The 17675-nt window shown below is 40.9% G+C and overlaps 1 protein-coding gene across 6 annotated transcripts in view; it reads left to right on the top strand.

Moving 5' to 3' along the window:
• The window catches only part of ARB2A (ARB2 cotranscriptional regulator A), a 422536-nt gene that overhangs the window by 1164 nt on the left and 403697 nt on the right, over positions 1-17675 (top strand). The window contains exon 1 of one of the 6 annotated variants that reach the window (XM_061424394.1): positions 3404-3501. The exons of 4 other annotated variants lie outside the window; for them this stretch is intronic. The gene's annotated coding sequence lies outside the window, so the exon portion shown is untranslated. Of the gene's footprint in view, positions 1-3403; positions 3502-17675 lie in introns of those variants that run through there. One more of the 6 variants, XM_061424390.1, reaches the window with a different exon arrangement.

Genomic DNA, 17675 nt, shown 5'->3' with positions numbered 1-17675 from the left:
AGTGCTGCGTCCATTGGGTTGCAAAGAGTCAGACACGACTGAGGGACTGACTGAACTGAACTGAGTTAGAAAGTAAGTCAGGGAGCAGTTTTTTGACATGCTGCTACCAGGCTTCTATCTGACTCTTCAACTAAGTGTTCCTTCAACTTAAGGGTGAGCCTAAACCAGGGATACTGGATGTCTTTGAGGCAGTGGCTACTACAATGCTGGTACCAAAGTCAAGAGGGCAATATGACCTATGAAACTGTAAACATCTATCCAGTCATTCAATTAACAGATATTCATTGGCCACCTTCAGTGTGCTGGGTAGCGTTCTAGGTGCTGGGTTTCCAATAGCAAATGAAGAGGCCATCTTTGTGTTGAAATTTACATTGTGGATAGAGAAGGACAATTAGCAAATAAATATGTCAGGTAGTGATAAGAGCTATGAAGAAAAATAAAGCACACTGAGGGGAGACAGAAGGATGGAGCATGCTCTTTTAAATAGGGTGGTCAGTGTCAGCCTCTTTGATAAGACGACTTTTGAGTAGAGATCTGGATGAAATCAGAAAGTGAGCTCTGGAGGTATGTGGTATGTGTTTCAGGCTAGGAAAAGAAATATATTTGGTATATCTTGAAATATCTTGGAATAGCAAGGATCTAGGCATGCAGTCATCAGTGTTTAAAATTCTCAAGAATATTTATTCAGTGATTTGTGTGACCATAAGTGATCTTTTTTATTGACAGCCTATTTTTCTCAGCTTTCCCCGACAGTCCTCTATGAGGAGAATCTGATGTCTCCAGATATGTAGAGATGTTTCCAGGCTCGCATTAGCATATTTACATAACTTGTCCTGTTTTAGGATCAAATTGGGTTTGTACAGTGGCCATGGGTAACTGAGTAGTGAGTGAAAAAAGCTAACTTATGTCAACTTTTCATTCTTTTTTCTCTAAAATTGTAGTAAAATACACATAACATAAAATCAGTCATTTTAACCATTTTTAAGTGTACACTTCAGTGGCATCAAGTATTAATACATTCACATCGTTATGCAGCTGTCACTACCATCCATTTCCAGAATTTTTTATCTTCCCCAAGCAAAACTCCATTCCCATTAAACATTTCCCATTCTCCCTCTTCTCAGCCCTGGGCAACCATTAGTCTACTTTCTTTCTCTCTGAATTTTGTTTCTGCTCTAGATATCTCATGTAAGTGGAACCATATGCCGTTTGTCCCTTTGTGACTGGCTTATTTTGTTCAGCATAGTGCCTTCAAAGTTCATGTATGGTGTAGCATGTTCAATGTTCTTCCTTTTTTAAGGCTGAATAATATTCTCTTGCATATATAGACTACAGTTTGTTTATCTGTTCATTTGTCTGTGAATACTGTGTTGCTTCCACCTTTTGGCTATTGCGGATAATGCTGCTGTGAACACGAGTGTGCAAGTATCTATTTTAGTCTCCTGCTTTCATTTCTTTTGGTTATATACCCAGAAGTGGAAGCATTGGATTATGTGCTAATTCTGTATGTAATTGTTTAGAAATTGCCATCCTGCTATCCACAATGGCTGCACTATTTTACCTTCCTACTGGCGGTGCAGAGGTTTCATTTTCTCTGCATCCTCACCAACAGTTCTCCATAGCCTCGCCAGACATATTTTCTCTCTTAAAAAAAAATAATAATAATAGTCCTCCTAATGGGTATGAAGTAATACCTCAGTGGTTTTGATTTTCCTAATGATTGGTAATATTAAGTATCTTTTAATCTGCTTTTTGGCCATATTTTTATGTCCTTGTTTGGAGCACTGTTCATTCATTTCACGATCTATTTTTTGTTTGTTTGTTTTTGGCTGTGGCACACAGCTTGCAGCATCTCAGTTCCCCATCCAGGGACTGAACTCAGGCTATGGCAATGAAAGTCTGGAATTCTAACCACGAGGCCACCCAGGAACTCCCCTTAAGGTCTGATCTTAATAGAAAATTTTGCAGGTTTTTTGGCAAATTTTTTTAAGGGTTGAGAAAGCAGCCACCTTGTCTTCTGTTACTTTTTTAACCTTAAAATGCTATAATTATGAAAACTTAAATTCTCTATAGACCAAGTACCTGTAGTAATTCCAAACTTAGAAGTAAAAGAAACTGTGAAATACCTTTTATAACAATGAATGAACGTCTGGGTATCAGACTGTGATGAAAAGTTCTGAAAAGCCGAAGATCATCCTGACCTGCTTTGAGTCTTTTCTCTTTTTCTTTAGATGGGAAGGAATATATTGATCAGCTGACTGTGGCTTTGAAGTAGATCGCTCTTGTGTTGTTGTTTCTGGTAGCTGAGAAGAGCAGGAAACAAGAGAGAAAAATGATGAAGAAACAGAGAAAAGACGTGTTAGGTAGCAGTTGGATGTGGCTAGATGGAGAGTAGCAAAGGAGTTCAGTGACATTAAGGGACTAAGCCCTGGAACTGACAGGAGAAGACAGGGGACCTGGCAACAAAATGACAGAAAGTGATCCAGCTCCACAGACTGGAAGGGGCTGGGGACAGGGTGGGAGTGCAAATCACGGCTGCATTTCAGCCACACCTACTGTATACCAGGTCCAGTTCAGTCCAGTTCCAGTTCAGTCGCTCAGTCGTGTCCGACTCTTTGCAACCCCATGAATCACAGCACGCCGGGCCTCCCTGTCCATCACCAACTGTATGCTGCTGCTGCTGCTGCTAAGTCACTTCAGTCGTGTCTGACTCTGTGCGACCCCATAGACGGCAGCCCACCAGGTTCCCCCATCCCTGGGATTCTCCAGGCAAGAACACTGGAGTGGGTTGCCATTTCCTTCTCCAATGCAGGAAAGTGAAAAGTGAAAATGAAGTCGCTCAGTCGTGTCTGACTCTTAGCGACCTCGTGGACTGCAGCCCACGAGGTGGCTCCGTCCATGGGATTTTCCAGGCAAGAGTACTGGAGTGAGTTGCCATTGCCTTCTCTGCACCAACTGTATACCAGGTAACATATGTCAATTCATCTGGTTCAATGCTTAGTATTTGGAGGGTGTGCGATGTATACAGCCCACAGAAATAAACTTAAGTTGTTCAGACCGTATATCATATCATTTCCAGCCATAGAGCAGTGAGGTTTAATTGAGTAATTTAATGACTAATTTTGTAGTTTAACAGTGTTCAGCATTGTTAAAAATTATTTTTAATTTATCCGTTTAAGAAAGGAAGGACTTTTTATTTTTAGTGCAAGATAATGCATCTTAAAAAACCAAAAACTGTTGAATGTTTTTTACACTGCTGCTGCTACTGCTAAGTCACTTCAGTTGTGTCCGACTCTGTGGGACCCCCTAGACGGCAGCCCACCAGGCTCCCCTGTCCCTGGGATTCTCCAGGCAAGAACACGAGCTCATTGCCATTTCCTTCTCCAGTGCATGAAAGTGAAAGTGAAGTCACTCAGTCGTGTCTGACTCTTCTCGACCACAAGGACTGCAGCCTACCCCAGGCTCCTCCGTCCATGGGATTTTCCATGCAAGAGTACTGAAGTGGGTTGCCATTGCCTTCTCCAGTTTTTTACACTCAGATCAGATCAGATCAGATCAGTCGCTCAGTCGTGTCCGACTCTTTGCGACTATCATTTATTAAATACTTTTTGGGTACTGCATTTAGCTATTTAAGTTATAAAGCTTATTTAATTACTATGCTTTGATTTAAAGTGCTGAATGAAAAATTGTACCACACTCTTGTGTATCATTCTATGAATTTGCTACGGATGAGGTAGCAGATGACTGACTTGCTTAACATTTCACAGCTAAACTAAAGATAATTTAGAGGTAGCAGTGCTCTGCTACTTAATCTGATATTGTGTTCTTGTCTCCTTTTTTGGAGAATGGTTCATTTTTGCTATATAGATACTGCAATATAGATAACAGATAATTTTTGCTGTAGAGAAAAATATCACTGTGAAGACAGATCATTGAAGCAAAGCATTTATTGTATGTTTCTATTTCTTTATAGCAGATTGGATATTAATTTCAGGTGTAGTCTAGGTTGACCATATACTTAGGGTTGATTTGCTTAGTGGTTAGAGAGGCGTTGATAAGACTAAGACTGTGGATTTGGGCCTCTTAAGACCCTTTAGTAGCTAATTAAGGAAATGATAGCAACTAGTACCCAACAGTATAACTGCTGATGGCTATGATGTGGCTGGTTTTCCTATCCCCTGCTCATCATTGCCATTATATGTGATACGGTGTAAGAAGGCAGCAGGGAAGATACTATATGTGGCTCAACAGATGCAGTACTTCTATTTAAAAAAAAAATTCAGAGTTAATATCCAACGTAATGAAGGAGTGTGATATCTTTTTCATCTGAAAAGCATAACTTAGTATTGTGTGCTTTGTTTAGAACATGGAACAAGCTAGACATGTGACCAAAATTATAACTCAAGGTAAAGCAGTTAAGAAACTAAAAAGTTTGATTGATTAATAACTGAGATATTCTATTGACTTGAATTACCCCATTCTTCTTGATATCATGTCTTTGTCTATACTATGGAAGTGACTCTTACAGTAACTCAAGTAGTTTGGGAAATAATCATCACAGTTCATTTGTCTTAATACCCATTAATGTAGTTGAAGTATTTATCTTGAGTTGTCAGATCCAGGAATTGGTTGGTCAACAAGAGAGGAAGGATCAGATCAGGAAAGCAGGGGAAGTACTGGCAGAAAAGAAAGGGGGTCTGTCAACAGGTATTATAGCTGAACAGGGATTGGACTCTTACCTCAAAAGTGATGGGAAGAAGTGGGGAGATACAGGAACAGGAAAAGGCCCAAGATCTACATGAACTGAAATATGAGGCAGGGAAAACTGGGAAATAGTCAGGCAGGGTCTCAGTTATCTGAATCAGTAAAAGATGGATGCCTAGTCATAAGGCAGTCTGGATCCCATACTTGAGGATCTTATGTGCTGGTTGGGATGTCTGCTATAAAGACAAGATTTAGCAAAATGTTTTGTATTATGATAGAAGTATGTGTGGGATGGTATAGGAGAGGCGCAGTGCCTTACCTGGGGTTTTTGAAAGACTTGGTGGAGACAATGATACCTAAGGTGAAAACTTAAGAGTAAGTCATTTAAAAATAAAGTGAAAAAGCTTTCTAAACAGAAGAAATAGCTGTCAGCTGTGTGGTATTTTTTAAAAACTAAGAGAAATTTGCAAATACTCGAGCAGAAAGTTTAATTGTTACGAGAGATGGAGTTGGTGAAACAGATAGGAATCAAGTCATGGAGGGAGAGGCACAGGACATGAGAAGGCTTGTATATTTTGATAAGGGTTCTGGACTTGCCTCTGTAGCCAACAGAAACTATTGAATGGTTTCTCTTGTCTCCTGTGTGACAAAGAATTTAGCTTTGCCCCAAAAGAGGCCTGGTTTTTGCCCTCAGTTTCTGGATGGTTTCTTGGTTTGCTTGGGGACTTTGGATCACATGTCTAACAGTATGATTTAGAGTAGAGGCTGCCCATAGCCAGAAAGACTATGTGACTTAGTGTAGGGCCTTTGACTCCCTTGGGATCAGTTGACATTGAAACTGACCTCAGCTATGTAAGCAGTCAGTCAATCATGCCTATGCAATGGAGACTCCCCCGACCCCAGCCCACCCTCAAAAAAAACAACAACTCTGAACACCACGTTTCCTGCAAGCTCTCCAGGTTGGCAGTAGTCTGTGCATATTATGCCATATAGTTAGCAGAGAGTAACATCCAAAACTTCACAGAGGGACTTGCCAGGAGGGTCAGTGGTAAAGAATCTGCCCGCCAATGCAGGAGACGTGGGTTCGATCCCTGGGTCAGGAAGATCCCCTGGAGAAGGAAGTGGCAACCCACTCTAGTATTCTTGCTTAGAGAATCCCATGGACAGAGGAGCTTGGTGGATTACAGTCCACGGGGCTGCAAAAGAGTCAGACATGACTTAGTGACTAAACAACAACAACACAGCTTCACAGAAGACATCAGAAGCTGTGTGTTTGTACTCTCAACTTTGTCCTGTATGCTTTTTTCCATTCCCTGACTTTAACCATGCTTAAACCATAGTCATGAGTATAAAAATTTTTCAGTGAGTTATTTACGTCTTCTAGAGATTTATCAGGCCTGAATGGACTTTGGGAATCCTGTGCACTTGTAATCGGCATTAAAAGTGAAGGTAATCTCTTGTGTGGACTGTTGCATCAAACTCTATAGTTGGCCAAAGCCTTTCACATCTCCTTTCTCTGCTTCTTCCTTCCTCTGATTAGGAACAAAAATGGCTTTAGCATTTGAACGCAGGGTCGAATGAACTGATGATGTTGAAGTAACCTCTCTTCTAAGATTGAGGCTGTTTGGAAAAGTATCAAGAATGTTGTAACACAAATGGGTCTAAACGTGACATCCCCTGATACTTTCTAATTGCTATGGAGTCAGTTGCATCTCTCAAAGTACATAATTTGAAGCTCTAACCCCACCAAAGTAATTAAGGTTAAATGAGCTTATGTGGGTAGGATCCTGATCTGATAGGATTCGTGTCTTGATACCCGAAACCTCACTTGATTTCTCTCTCTACCATGTTAGAACACAGCAAACAGGTGGCTGTCTAAAAGCCAAGAAGAAAGTTCTCACCAAAAACCAACCCTGTCAGACGTTGATCTGTGATTTCTAGCCTCCAGGACTGTGAGAAAATAAAGTCCTCTCTTTGAGCCAGCCGGTATTTTGTTATGGCAGCTGGAGCAGACTAATATACTAATTTGTGATCTTTTTTTTTTTTTTCTTAATCATCGATTAGGTTTCATGTGCTCTAGCGGAGGAATGTTAGGAGTTCCATGAACTCAGTTTTTCTTGAGTTCAATTACTCAGTCGTGTCCGACTCTTTGCGACCCCATGGACTGCAGCACTCCAGGCCTCCCTGTCCATCGCCAGCTCCCAAAGCTTGCTCAAACTCATGTCCATCGAGTTGGTGATGTCATACAACCGTCTCATCCTCTGTCTTCCCCTTCTTCTCCTGCCTTCAATCTTTCCCAGCATCAGGGTCTTTTCCAGTGAGTCAGTTCTTTGCATCAGGTGGCCAAAGTATTGGAGTTTCAGCTTCAGCATCAGTCCTTCCAGTGAATATTTCAGGACTGATTTCTTTTAGGATTGACTTGGATCACCTTGAAGTTAAGGTACTCTCAAGAGTCTTCTCCAACACCACAGTTCAAAAGCATAAATTCTTTGGCACTCAGCTATCTTAATAGTCCAGCTCTCACATCCATACATGACTACTGGAAAAACAATAGCCTTGACTAGACAGATCTGGGTGGCAGAGTAATGTCTCTGCTTTTTAATATGCTGTCTAGGTTGGTCATAGCTTTTCTTCCAAGGAGCAAGTGTCTTTTAATGTCATGGCTGCAGTCACCATCTGCAGTGATTTTGGAGCCCAGAAAAATAAAGTGTGTCACTGTTTCTGTTATTTCCCCATCTATTTGCCAAGAAGTGATGGGACCAGATGCCATGATCTTAGTTTTCTGAATGTTGAGTTTTAAGCCAACTTTTTCACTGTCTTTTTTCACTTTTATCAAGAGGCTCTTTAGTTCTTCTTCGCTTTCTGCCTTAAGTGTGGTATCATCTGCATATCTGAGGTTATTGATATTTCTTCTGGCAATTTTGATTCCAGCCTGTGCTTCTTCCAGCCCAGTGTTTCTCATGATATGCTCTGCATACAAGTTAAATAAGCAAGGTGAGAATATACAACCTTGATGTACTTATTTTCCTATTTGGAACCAGTCTGTTGTTCCATGTCCAGTTTTAACTGTTGCTTCTTGACCTGCATACAGATTTCTCAGAAGGCAGGTCAGGTGGTCTGGTATTCCCATCTCTTTCAGAATTTTCCATAGTTTATTGTGAATCACACAGTCAAAGACTTTGGCTTAGTCAACAAATCAGAAATAGTTGTTTCTCTGGACCTCTTGCTTTTTCCATGATCCAGTGGATGTTGGCAATTTGATCTCTGATTCCTGTGCCATTTCTAAATCAAGCTTGAACATTTGAAAGTTCTCGGTTCATGTATTGTTGAAGGCTGGCTTGGAGATTTTTGAGTATTACTTCGCCAGCGTGTGAGATGAGTGCAATTGTGCGGTAGTTTGAACAGTCCTTGACATTGCCTTTCTTAGTGATTGGAATGAAAAGTGACCTTTTCCATTCCTGTGGCCACTGCTGAGTTTTCCTAATTTGCTGGCATATTGAGTGCAGCACTTTTCACAGAATCATCTTTTAGGATTTGAAATACCTCAACTGGAATTCCATCACCTCCACTAACTTTGTTCGTAGTGGTGCTTTCTAAGGCCCGCTTGACTTCACACTCCAGGATGTCTGGCTCTAGGTGGGTGGTCACACCATTGTGGTTTTGTGGGTCGTGAAGATCTTTTTTGTACAGTTCTGTGTATTCTTGCCACCTCTTCTTAATATCTTCTGCTTTTGTTAGGTTAGTACCATTTCTGTCCTCTATTGGGCCCATCTTTGCATGAAATGTTCCCTTGGTATCTCTAATTTTCTTGAAGAGATCTCTAGTCTTTTCTATTCTCTTGTTTTCCTCTTATTTCTTTGCATTGAATGCTGAGGAAGGCTTTCTTATCTCTCCTTGCTGTTCTGTGGAACTGTGCATTCAAATGGGTATGTTTTTCCTTTTCTGCTTTGCCTTCGCTTCTCTTCTATTCACAGCTATTCGTAAGGCCTCCTCAGACAGCCATTTTGTCTTTTTGGACTTCTTTTCCTTGGGGATGGTCAAGGGAACCATGCAGGAACAAGACGTTCCCTGTCTCCTTTACAATGTCACAAACCTCCGTCCGTAGTTCATCAGGCACTCTGTCTATCAGATCTAATCCCTTGAATCTGTTTGTCACTTCCACTGTATAATCATAAGGGATTTGATTTAGGCCACATCTGAATGGTCTAGTGGTTTTCCCTACTTTCTTCAATTTAAGTCTGAATTTGGCAATAAGGAGCCATGATCTGAGCCACAGTGAGCTCCTGGTCTTGTTTTTGCTGACTGTATAGAGCTTCTCCATCTTTGGGTGCAAAGAATATAATCAATCTGATTTCAGGATTGACCATCTGGTGATGTTCATATGTGGAGTCTTCTCCTGTGTTCTTGGAGGAGGATGTTTGCTATGACCTCTGCATTCTCTTGGCTTCATTTTGTACTCCTAGGCCAAATTTTCCTGTTATTCCAGGTATCTCTTGACTTCCTACGTTTGCATTCCAGTCCCCTGTGATGAAAAGGACATCTTTTTGGTGTGTTAGTTCCAGAAGGTCTTGTAGATCTTCAAGAACCATTCAACTTCAGCTTCTTCAGTGTTACTGGTTAGGGCATAGACTTGGATTACTGTGATATTGAATTGTTTGCCTTGGAAATGAACAGAGATCATTCTATCGTTTTTGAGATTGCAACCAAGTACTGCATTTCAGACTCTTTTGTTGACTATGAGGGCTACTCCATTTCGTCTAAGGGATTCTTGCCCATGATAGTAGATATAATGGTTATCTGAGTTAAATTCCCCCATTCCCGTTCATTTTAGTTCACTAATTCCTAAAATGTTGATGTTCACTCTTGCCTTCTCCTCTTTGACTACTTCCAATTTGTCTTGATTCATAGACCTAACATTCCAGGTTCCTATACAGTATTGCTCTTTACAGCATCAGACTTTACATCCATCACCAGTCACATCGACAGCTGGGCGTTGTTTTTGCTTTAGCTCCTTCTCTTCATTCTTTCTGGTTTTATTTCTCCACTCTTCTCTAACAGCATATTGGGCACCTACCAACCTGAGGAGTTCATCTTTTAGTGTCCTATTTTTTTGCCTTTTCATACTGTTCATGGTGTTCTGAAGGTAAGGTACTGAAGTGGTTTGGCATTGCCTTCTCCAGTGGACCACGTTTTGTCAGAAATCTCCATCATGACCCGCCTGTCTTGGGTGGCCTTACACAGCATGGATCATAGTTTCATTGAACTAGACAAGGCTGTGGTCCATGTGATCACTTTGAATTTTCTGTGATTATGGTTTTCATTCTTTCTGCCCTCTGAGGGATAAGGATAGGAGGCTTATCCTTAGACCCTCTTTATAGTTGAATCACCTGAAATTGCTCAAAAATTTGAAAGAATTTGATCAGAGAGACCTTCAAGAGAACTTACAGTTTATATACCATCTAAAATGATTGAGCAAAAAAGTTGGTACATGAAAGTAGAAGAAAGGAAGAAGGAAGAATGAAATGAAAAGTAATAGATGGTAGGGTCTTTCCTGTAGATTGGGTTGTGGTCTGATTTATACAGGATGACTCTAGGTTTGGTTCTAAGATTCGGCAAATTTGGTCTCACTGGAGACAGTTGTGGACCTCTTCTCCCCAGCAGGAAAGCATTTTTAATCTGTATTTTGTTCTTTCAGGATATTTTCCTACTTTTTTCTAGGTGACTAATATGATAAAATCAATTCATGCTAATATATTTCACAGGTAATTATGATAAAAGTATTATTTTTTGCAGATATTATTTCATTTTGAAGCAGTGTGAGTGATTCTAATGGTGAAAATTTCATCTGCCTTAGGAACACTGCAAGTACTTCTAACAAACTAGATGATTCCATTTTATTATTCAGAATAAGCTATTTATTTAAAACAGTTTATTTATTCTGAATATTTTTCCTCAATAAAAAAACATGTATAATTATTTTTATCCAAACAAGCATATGTGTTTGTGTTTCTGACTGTTCCAGTTTAAAATATAAGGTTTTTCTCTCTTTCTCTTTCAACAGAAAAAAGACTTAGAGCCAGATCAATCCCTAACACTGAAAATGAGTTTTTAAAGCTAATATCCCTTTATTTTTAAAATCCAAAAACAGTGGGAGAAAGCAGTGTTTTTATTTTGGTAAATCCAAAAGAAGCTCCTTCCCCACGTGGAAAATAAATTATTGCTGAATTGGAAAATCAGTAAGCAATGTAGTCAGTGATAATGAAAATAAATGAATCTGGGAGCTAAAGTGATGTGCAGTAGTTCGCTGGGGATTTGAATATATGTTGTCTATTGCCGTGTAACAAGTTATCTTAAAATTTAGCAGCTAAAATGAAGAACATCTGTTATCTGCATGTTCTCTTAGGGTCAGGTATTTAGGAGCAGCTTAGCTAGGTTCCTATGGCCCAGACAGTAAAGAATCTACCTGCAGTGTGGAAGACCCGGGTTTAATCCTTGGGTCGGGAAGATCCCCTGGAGGAGGGCATGGCTACCCGCTGCAGTATTCTTGCCTGGAGAATCTGTTACATCAAGGAGCCTGGTGGGCCACAGTCTGTGGGGTCGAAAAGACTCAGACATGACTGAGCGACTAACACTTTAACTTTTCACTTAGCTAGGTTCTTGTTTGGGATCTCTCGCAGGGTTGGAATTTCAGTGTCAGCTGGGGCTGCCGTCATCTGTAGTCTAACCTGGTCTGAATCATGTGCTTGCAACGTGCGCCCCTGTGGCTGTTGGCAGGAAGCTTCCCTCACTCACCCCACGGGCCCCGCTCTCCATAACGGCTGCTCACAACACGGTTTTCTCAAGAGTGAATGATCCTTGAGAAGGATGGAAGCCACAGTCTCAGAAGAGTGATACTGTCACTTCTCCTGTTCACTGTTGGTCATACACGTCAGCTCTGGTCGGTGTGGGAGGTTACTTCATTGAGGCATGACTCCTAAGAGAGGAAGGCTGCCTGCCACTGTCCGCCCCCCAGCCTGCAGGGGTTCCTGTCCTTTCCCCCAATCCCCATATACAGCGCGCTCACCGCTTCCCAAGGCCATCACATGTCTCATTCTATGACGGTATCATCTTGAAGTCCAGAACCACATCATCTAAGGCAGGTCCAGGTGTAGGTGGGCTTCCTTGAAGGTCACTCCTTCAGCATAGCTTCTTGAGTTCACTCATTTCCACTTGTCTCTGCTCACCCATCTGCCCCACCTCCCAAAATACAGTGGGGGGTCAGGCACAGGGTAACTTCTGTAGACATTCTTGTTTCTTAAGGGGGAAAATGGGAGACACAAAGGCATCACTGGCTCATAGCATTTCTGAAATCCAGATGGGCAGTATTGATAGGGCTCAAGCCTGGGCGTTGTTATCCATGTTTACAGCTTTGCTGTCTGTGCTCTTGGTCTTACCTCTTTTTTTTTTCCATAAAATATAGTAGGTGCTTGTAGGTGAGTGGTTTTCTCCGTCTACTTCCTACCAGTAAAACTGTAGGGTCCAAAAAACTCTTTTCATTTAAGATGTATTAAATCTTTTAAATATTAAATTAAAAGATGTATTGAAAATCCTGTATACATCTTGTGGATATTCTGTAAATTCTATTGAGATGTGAATTCTATTGAGGTGCATTTATTTAGTTAGACAAACGCCACAACTACACCTTTTTCTTAAAAGCTAAATCCTTGTATACTTCAGGCTCTTGCGTATTAGGCTGAAGGACAATGACCGTAAGCTTTCTATAAGCTTTATTGTTTGAGAGAATCAGTAAGGCACACTCTACTCTCTTGAAAGGGCCTTTTGTCTGACTGACTAATATTCTAAGGTGTCACCTTTAATGTATTGATACATTAGTATTTAACACTCAGCTTCATCTTTGAACCATGTTTTCCTGGTAGTGTCCTCGATTTGCTTAGAAGACATTTCTCACTCAGCGTCATTTGTCTTCTGGAGAGGAATTTTTTCTCTTTTTAATAGACTTTATTTTCTAGAACAGTTCTAGGTTCACAGCAGAGTTGAGTGGAGAGTTCAGAGATTTCCCATATACCTCCTGCCTCTTGGACTCACATAGCCTTCCCGGCTATAAAATTCTGCATCAAGAGTGGTGCTACATTTGTTACAGTCAGTTAACCTGTTGCTGTTGTTATTGGTCAGTCGCTAAGTGGTGTCTGACTCTTTGTGACTCCATGGACTGCAGCACACCAGGCTCCTCTGTCCTCCATGATCCCTTGGAGTTTGCTTATAATCGTGTCTGTTGGGTCAGTGATGCTATCTAACCGTCTCATCCTCTCCTGCCCCCTCCCCTTGGCTTTCAGTCTTTCCTAGCTCAAGGTCTTTTGCAATGAAATGGCTCTTTGCATCAGATGGCCAAAGTCTTGGAGCTTCAGCTTCAGTCCTTCTATGAATATTCAGGGTTGATTTCCTTTAGGATTCATTGGTTTGCTCTCCTTGCAGTCCAAAGGACTCTCAAGATTCTCCAGCAGCACATCTCAAAAGCATTAGTTCTTTGGCACTCAGCCTTCTTTATGATCCAACTCTTTCATCTGTACATGACAACTGGAAAAACCATAGTTTTAGCTATGCGGACTTTGGTCGGCAAAGTGATATCCCTGCTTTTTAATATGCTGTCTAGATTTGTTTTAACTTTGCTTCCAAGTTATCCTACACTGACACATCATTATCACCCGAAGTCTGTAGTTTACATTAGAGTTCTCTCTTGGTGTTGTATATTCAGTGGGTTTAGACAAATTCTTATGGTATGTGTCTACCATCAGAGTATCATTCAGAGTAGTTTCACCACCCTAAAAAATCCTCTTTATTATGCCTATCCACTCCTCCTTCCTCCCTAACCCCTGGCAACCACTAGTCTTTTTAGTTTCCATAGTTTTGCCCTTTCCAGAATATCATAGAGCTGAAATTGTATATAGTATGCAGGCCTTTGCACGTTGGCTTCTTTTACTTAGTAATATAACTTTTTAAGTTTCCTCCCTGTCTTTTCATGGCTTGATACTGTTTGTTTGTTTGTTTTTCTAAGTGTTGCCAAGTAATATTCTTTTGTATGAATGTACTACAATTGATTTATTCATTCACCTACTGAAGGACACTTTTGTTCTTTCTGAGTTTGGCAATAATGACTAAAACTGCTGTTGATATCTGTATGCAGATGTTTGTGTGGACATAATTTTTCAACTAGTTTGGCTAAATACCAAGGAGCATGATTGTGGGTTGTATGGTGAGAATATATTTAATTTTGTAAGAAACTGTCAAATTGTCTTCCAATGTAGCTGTATCATTTTGCATTCTGGCCAACAACGAAAGCAAGTTCTTGTTTCTGTATATCCTTGTCAGCATTTGGTGTCGTCAGTGTTAAGGATTTTAGCCATCCTAATATATGTGCAGTGGTATCTCATTGTTGTTTTAATTTGCAATTCCCTAATGATATATGATATTAAACATCTTTTTGTAAGCTTATTTTCCACCTGTAATCTTCTTTAGTCAGGATGCACTCATCAGGTCTCTTGCCCATTTTTTAATTGGGTTGATTTCTTATTGTTGAACTTTAAAAGTTCTTCATCAGTTCAGTTCAGTTCAGCCATTCAGTTGTGTCAGACTCTTTGCGAGCCCATGGACTGTAGCACGCCAGGCCTCCTGGTCCATCACCAACTCCTGGAGCTTACTCTAACTCATATCCTTCGAGTCGGTGATGCCATCCCATATCCTTCGAGTCGGTGATGCCATCCAACCATGTCATCCTCTGTCGTTCCCTTTTCCTCCCACCTTCAATCTTACCCAGCATCAGGGTCTTTTCAGATGAGTCAGTTCTTTGCATCAGGTGGCCAAAGTACTGGAGTTTCAGCTTCACCATCAACCCTTCCAGTGAATATTCAGGACTGATATCCTTTCAGATGGACTGGTTGGATCTCCTTGCAGTACAAGGGACTCTCAAGAGTCTTCTCCAATGCCACAGCTCAAAAGCATCAATTCTTAATATATTTTGAGTAAGATACCTTTATTTGATATGTCTTTTGAAATATTTTCTCAGTCTGTGACTTATCTTTTCATTTCCTTGACAGTATCTTTTGCAGTGCAAGGTGTGGCTTCTTTTCGTTTAACATTCCTTTTATTAATATATTGCTTGCTTCTCACATTTTAGTATAAGCAGCAAGAACCAGGTGGCACATTCAGCACTCTAGGTAGAAATCTCCTTGTTAGATCAACCACTTCATTAGGTACATTTTCTACTTTCCATATAATTCCGTGGAACACTAAAATTGCCACCACTGCATAACAGCCCCCTTCTCGAGTTCCCAGTAACACTTTGCTTTCTTGCAGGTCCTCACGCACAGCCTTATCAAGGACCACGGGGCTTCTATTAACAGAGTCTTCAGTGGGATGGGGGCTGTAGGCTTTCTCTAACACTTTTTTCAGACCCCCCTCTGTCTGATTCCAAAGCCATTCTCACATTTAAGGTTTTTGGTATGACAGTATTCCACTTGCAGGTACCAAAATTGATATCTGTGGTTGCCCTAAAATAAGTAGTTGCTGTACTGAGACTTCTGTAAGACAAATCACGTGGTTGACTGAATTACAGCACAATTTGAATTTGCAATCCTAAAGGAAGGATTGGACCTCGATCATCATGGTGGGTATATAAACGCATATGCTGAAGAAGTTGGGCACCTCAGATCTCTAATTCTGCTGAGCCTCCTTTGCCAGTAGAAGTAGCCCTTCCATGCCTTCCCAGGAGGTCTGTCTCCCCTGGCCTGAAGAACCTGTCAGTGGCCTCCCCTGAGCTGCCCACAGTGGATCGCTGATCTTCCTCTTTTCTTATTCCAACCGTCTTCCATTTCTTCTAGACCTATGACCAGACGAGTCCAAACAGACCCCAGAGGGTGAGATAAAAAGATTAAACCACAAAGATGCGTGTGATTTTTTTCAGTTTGTATATATAGAAACTGGAGAATTGTGTGTGGGAATAGGTTCTAAGAATGTGGAATCAGGTTAAAGGAAAATACAGTCGGAAAGAAGCAGTGATGCTCCTCGTTGCTTTGAAACATTCTGCGTACTGTTTCCGTGCTTGTCGTTTGATTAGTTAATGGCCTCTCTCACTAGACCAAGCTGTTCAGTTGCTAGGACCATTTATTTTTGTAACAGCATGAGAAGCAGCAAACATTATATGCCAGGTATTGTTCTGAGAACCTAACACACATTAGTTCATTTGATCCCCACAGCTATCCTTTAAGTAGGTACTAATATAAAGTGCAGTTTTTAGATGTGGAAACAAGGTTACTGGATTGAGGGTCCTCAAGACTGCCCTTAGGTTTGACGATTTGCTGGCAGAACTCCCAGAACTCAGAAGCGCTATTAAATTCACAGTTGCACTTTATTACAGTGAAAGGGTACAGATTAAAAACAGCAAACAGAAAAACTACGTAGGGCCGAGTCCAGGAGAGACTAGGTACTAGCTTCTGCTTGTCCTCTCTGAACAGTCGTACAGAAAGTGTCTTGTTCTTCCATCAACAGTATGTGACAAGTGCAAAGTGTTAGCAACCAAGGAAGCTCCCCTGAACCTTAGAGTCCAGAGTGTTTTTTGAGTGTCAGTCACATAGACACTGGGGGCTTCCCTGGTGGCTCAGTGGTAAAGAATCTGCCTGCCAATGCAGGAGATGAGGGTTTGATCCCTGGGCGGGGGAGATCCCCCCTGAGAGGAAAATGGCAAGCCACTCCAGTATTCTTATTTAGAGAATACCGTGGACAGATGAGCCAGGCAGACTATCGTCCAGGGGGTTGCAAAAGAGTCAGACATGATTTAGCGGCTAAATAGCAACAACAACACATATGCAAGGAGTGGCCCCATGACTAACTCAGTGACCAGCCCCCACAGAGATCAATCTGATACAGCATGCCGCAGGATCCAGGGAATAAAAGCGTGCATTCACCATAAATCATGTGGTTAGTATAAACTGCATGGCATGGCCCAAGGCCTCAGGCGTACGAGGATACTATTATCAGGCGTGGTATTCCAAGGGCTTATAGGCATCTCACAGAAGCCAGTCAAGGCTAAGTTCTTTCTTTAGAATGCACAGGTTTTGGACATCTCAAGCCTGCCGAGTTAACTGCACACCAGAGGTTAAGTACCTTGGCCTAGGTATTATGTAGAAGAAATGGTAGAGTTAAATTTTAAGTACAGGCATTCTGGCTCCAGTGTTCTATGACCGTATGTTCTACTGCCTTTTGGTATAGCTTCTGTCAGATACAGAATCTGGTATGTTTGAGGCAATGAATAAATTTTTATTAAGTGAATGTGGAGAAGGGAGTGGCAAGCCACTCCAGTATTCTCGCCTGGAGAATCCCATGGACAGAGGAGTCTGGTGGGCTGCAGTGTATGGGGTCTCAAAGAATCGGATACAACTGAGCGACTAATGCACGTTAAAGTGAGTGAATGGAATAATGGTAGGGAACTGTAGGCTGGGCCTGCTGATTCAGCAAAGGTTATTAGTTTTAATGCTTTTTCGTGGAATACCACATGTCTCTATCTACTCCACAGCTCTCCAAAATCTATGTAAGTTATTAGACATTCATTGAAGATCAGCTTAAGTTTCTTTTTGGCTGTCTTCTGCTGTGTAAATATTGCTCAGTTGACTTGAGTAGTAGGATTAGAAGTCTAATTATTTCTAATGTATTAAGAAAGTATATGACTGCTTGAAATTTCAATAATTAGAGCTATTTTTCTGGTTTACAGTGTTATGCATTCCTTAATAGCTGTTGCAATTATAGCTAAAGCTAAATACTTGTGATATTTAGGTTATTTTTCTATTTGTGTGTATTTGCTAATTTCTGTTGGAATAAATAACAAGGTTTGACTGAAATGTAACAAAATAATCACTCCTCAAGTAATAGTTAATAAATTTGTTATATTATTTTCTACCCAGCAGGGTATATATATCATTCTC

The sequence above is a fragment of the Bos javanicus genome, chromosome 7, assembly GCF_032452875.1.
Source record: "Bos javanicus breed banteng chromosome 7, ARS-OSU_banteng_1.0, whole genome shotgun sequence".
Lineage (NCBI taxonomy): Eukaryota > Metazoa > Chordata > Mammalia > Artiodactyla > Bovidae > Bos > Bos javanicus.
The sequence above is the reverse complement of the archived record's forward strand: the minus strand, read 5'-3'. Positions and strand labels throughout refer to the sequence as shown.